General features: G+C 34.9%; 1 pseudogene; it reads right to left on the bottom strand.

Moving 5' to 3' along the window:
- Positions 1-1772: 1772 nt before the first annotated feature.
- On the bottom strand, positions 1773-2888 carry LOC114398676 (annotated as a pseudogene).
- Positions 2889-4959: the final 2071 nt, after the last annotated feature.

The raw sequence follows: 4959 nt of genomic DNA, 5'->3' as shown, positions 1-4959 counted from the left end.
TATTCTATTTTCTTCTTCTTCTTTTCTTCTTCTTTTCTTCTTCTTTTCTTCTTCTTCTTTCCTTCTCCCTCTTACCAAAAGAATTCAAAGAACTAACCGTTTGAGAATTCCCTGCCCAAACACTAAATTCAAAGAATTAACCGTCTGAGAATTCTGTGTAAGAAGCAGGTAACTTCTTGGTTGTAATAGTGAACACAAGGGAGGGTACATCCTTTGTGGTTCACTTCAAGTAGAGGGTACATCTACTTGGTTGTTCAAAGAGAACAAGGGAGGGTACATCCTTTGTGGCTCTTTGATTGTAAAGGATTTTACAAGGTTATTAGAAATCTCAAGAACCGTGAGTTGCTTGGGGACTTGATGTAGGCACGGGTTGTGGCCGAACCAGTATAAATCTTGTGTTTGCTTTCTTCTTCCCTACTCTCTTTACTTTTCTGTTGTGCATTTTTTATTTCCGCTTTATTTTTGTCTAAGTTATTGTTTCTGTTCTTTACTTTCTCATAACTTAGTAGTAAAGCCTAATTGAATCTAGTAATATTAAGAAGGATAATTTTTAATTAGTCAAGACACATTAATAATTAATTCAACCCCCCCTTCTTAATTATTCCGAGACCACTTGATCCAACACCAGCTGCAAATGCTGCGGCACTATGAGATGCTTCAAAATAGTAATGAAGTTAACATTCTGGTTGTCCATTATTTTATGAACAACATTATCTTCCCTTTGAGGATACCTATGTTGTTGCAAAAAAAAAAAAAAAAAACCACAAACTGAGATGCTGTAATACTTCATTAACATATTGTGCATGATATTTCATCAATCTATGTTTACAAAGAAAAAACGTCAATATTGTTACTCTCGTCAGTTTCAGTAGGACCATTTCACCAATTTCTCTCCTTATATATACTCGGCTCATTCTTCTTTCCTTCATCTCCAATAGCAACTGAGTTAGTTCTATTTATTCTCCATCAGAGTTTTTTCTCCAAGGCCCTGCAATCTTTTGTTCATATATACATTGCTACATAAACCATGCAGGCTAGGGAGATCACAAAACTCAATTATTTACTCCTTTCAGACCCTTGTCCTCACCCTGGTCACTACAACATGGTTCAGAACACCACCCCCATATTTCAACTTCACAAACTCTCAAACCAATTCTATGGTTTGCAAAATCCTCCTAAAGTGGTTGCAGACTTCAGCCCCCCTTAGTCCTCATGCATCAGCAGCTAATGGACAAGCTGAACCACTAAACAATCACTTGCACCATTAAGTATTAATATGATTTGTATAATGTCCCAAAGCTTTCTCTTTTTGTTAAAAGTTGTTATTTATTTTTCTATGATTAGACATAGACAATTGAAGACAATAGCTTTGTTCTATATGGTTGCCTTCTATATCAGGATCTTTCGTTCTTGCGATGTTATGGAATTCAGAAAAAACACATCAAGAGGAACATTATAAAGGTAAAAAGCTCAAGCAAGAATTCTTTCACTGCTTTCTTATTTATACTAGTTCAAGTTAATTACAATGACAACTCTAGATACAATCGAAATGCTAAAAGCAATGATCACTACAAAAGCTAGAGATATCTCAATTAAACTTAGCTACTCATAAAGTACACAGTGATTGTTTTGTTTGACTAACTCACCAAATTACCTAAGAAACATGTCTTCTTAAGTTAGTATTGGTATTTGATAACAAGTATTATAACCTTAGGTTTTTATGATATCTGCTTGTTCCTCAACAGCAAAGAATGCTCAAGCTCCACCTCCACTTTCGCAATTGTTGGTCGCCCATTTGGTTCATACTTCAACCTTCTCTAGTATCAATCTCTTCCATGTTAGATTCCAGTTCTACTCCCATGCCAATAATGGTGGTGGAAAATAAGGTATAATCACCATTGGTGTTTATGATATCTGCTTGTTCCTGCAACCATAGAGCATGCTCAAGCTCCACCTCTACTTCACCCATTGTTGGCAGCTTGTCTGGTTCTTATTTCAGGCATCTATGCGTGATATCTATAAAGACTTGCCAACACTCTGGTGCAATCTTTCCTTTGATATTCAAATCAATTTTCTCCTCAACAGGCTTCTCCATAAATTCTATTTCTGCCACCATTTTTACCTATTTCCCTCCACACACAACTTCTAGTAGAACCTTACCAAACGAGTAAACATTAGTTTTATCTGTGATAGTATCATACAGGGCATACTCCATAGCCAGGTAGCCAAAAGTACCTATAAGTTAAAGTATTAGCTTAGTTTATATGACAAAAATTCATTGTATTAGTAAGCTCATAAAATAAAACATTACCCACAACAAAATCTACTTTAATTGGTTTTGGCTTTGACATAAAATGTGGTCCCTGTATGCTAATGCCAAAATCTGCAAGTTTGTGGTTGCAGAATCCTATGAGACACAATTAGGGTGATGAAGCTGACAGAGCAACTCTATTTCGTTCTTGAACTCTTCCCATGCTTGACTGTCTTTAACATTAAATCGATTTACTATGATTGTATAATCAAAACCATCATCATGTTGAAGACAACCTTTACATAATTTCATACCAAATGCTCTAAGGTCAATTTGTCTCTTTGGATCAAAGTTGTTCGTTAACCATGATTGATTAACTGTTGTAGTTAGTTTTCTGTTGATCTCTGTATGTATAGAGAGATCCAATTTTCACATTCTGAATCAATAACAGAAACTTAGGGACAGTCCGGGACTCTACTAGCTGAGCAATTGCTTCATGTCTAGGTGAGGCCTGCTCCCTGTTTGGTACATTAGTAGTTCTACTAGGTTGTGAAATAGGATTATTTGGTTGGACCACTTGATCCCTTTGAGCAAACTGCACTCCAGCCCTCTGTAAAAAGTATAAACCCAATGTCATTACTTTGCTTTTAGTATTGGTACTCAATGGGCATATAATGACTACCAGTGGAAAACAATTATACTCCCCAACAACCATTTTTCTTTTTCTTTTGGTAACAACTTGTATTGTGTACCAAGAGAGTAGGCTAGTCATAACTGTCTATAATTAGGTAACAAATAAAAAGAAGTCCAAGTCCAAGATGATCTAGCTACTCCAAGTCCATGATACCTGTCTATAATCCAGGATAGTGATATCAGCATATATATAATCCAAGATAGCTGTCTATAATGATTGATCGAGGTTGTACCCGAATCAAATAAACATTATAAATGCAGTATCTAGGAAGTGATCCTAGGTCGTCTCCCAACGAGCAATGGTCAACCAAACGTTCATAACAGATAGTAATAAAACAGTAACGAATTGGGGGGTTGTTTGTTTTTGTAAATTAAACAGCAAGCAAATTTGAATTAGAAAATAACAGAATTAAAACATGTTGTTTCCCCTTGATTCACAAGCAAGTCTCTTATCCTTGGTTACAAGAATTTATCCTTAATCAGTTCAACCACTTAATCCAACCCTAAATTAAATTACTAAGCGAAAATTAACATAAGGTTGTCATTATGTGATTAAGCAACATATACACCAATTAATCATGAACGAAACTGATCATTAAACATGAACATAAATTAAGCATAGGGACAATTAATCAAGCACTAAGCATGCATTGATTAATAGCAACAAATACAGAGTAATTGATGAAGAGGAAAAACTGATCAGAATTCAATAGTAATAACAAAACCTCAAAGAGAGCTGTGCTTAACCCTCAAGAGAAAACAACGCTGGAGACTTAACCTTCCATTAATCAGTAGAAAATGAAATTGTAGATTGAAGCATAAATGAAATTGCAGTAAACAAATTTTATTCTATGTGAACAGTGCACGTGAACAGTAAAAACTGGAATTCTAAAACCCCAGAATTATTCTCCTTTCCGAAAAAATTCCTAAACTAAAACCTTGGTGCTGTTATATAGGTCCTCAGCCCCAAAGCTTACAAATCTATTTTAAGTCCAAGCCCATAAACGAAATAAAATAAAATTTGGACAAGATAAGATAAGATTGGATGAAATAAAATTTGGACGAAATAAAATCTAGATGAAATAAAATCTGGATAAGATAAGATTTGATAAAATAAAATTGTTTGCTCTCTTCAAGTCCAAGCCCAGTTCCGAATTCAAGCCCAATTGCTTATAATTCTCCTAAAATTAAATTAAAAACACAAAATTAGTCAAGTAGGCCCAAATGATAAAAATGCATAATTAATTTGACAGTTAAGGCTAATCAGTCGTTAAAATGGTGGCAAAAGGGTTAAGAAATAAGAGAAAATAATGACACATCAAATCCCCCCACACTTAGCCTTTTGCACTCCTGGGCAAAATCAAAAAGCAAAGCAAGGAACAAATCCAGAGACATTAAAGAGAAACAAACAAACACAAAAATAATTACATATTTCTTAATGAATCTCAAGGAATGAAAGGAATGGGCAACATCTAACACGTAGAGAGTTAAAGAATCAAGACAGTCATGAAAATCATCCAAGCATCTCAAACATGGCAAGATAGTCAATCAGCTCAAGAATGAAAAGTGATAAAGCCTCATAAGATATGCACTCTATCTCTCAAGTGTCTAGGCTACTGTTTACTCTCAAAGCACCCATGAAAACAAACACCACATAGACTTGGAAAGACTCTAAAATTGACAACCACACCACAAACACATGCACATGAGGATCAAAAGGTCTTTTAAGGTTGTAATGGGGCTAAGGATAAGGTAGAGGAAAGTATGGGATAAGTAGCTAAAACCCAAAGGAATAGAGGAGCAATGGGGAATAAGTGGGAACTAAGAAAGAGTAGTAAACCCCAAAACCAAAATTACAAATTAAGCTTAAAAAGTAAACCCAAAACAAAATCAACCAAGTCCTGAAACCAATCCAAGTCTTCAAACCAAGGCCTCATGTATTCAACTTCATTCTTTTTCTATTTTTTTTTCTTTTTTTGTTTTTTTTAACGTGAACAGTAGCAATTGAAAGCAAT

This window comes from Glycine soja, chromosome 19 (genome assembly GCF_004193775.1).
Source record: "Glycine soja cultivar W05 chromosome 19, ASM419377v2, whole genome shotgun sequence".
NCBI classification, from domain to species: domain Eukaryota; kingdom Viridiplantae; phylum Streptophyta; class Magnoliopsida; order Fabales; family Fabaceae; genus Glycine; species Glycine soja.
Note: the sequence above shows the minus strand (reverse complement) of the source record. Positions and strands in the feature narration are given on the sequence as shown.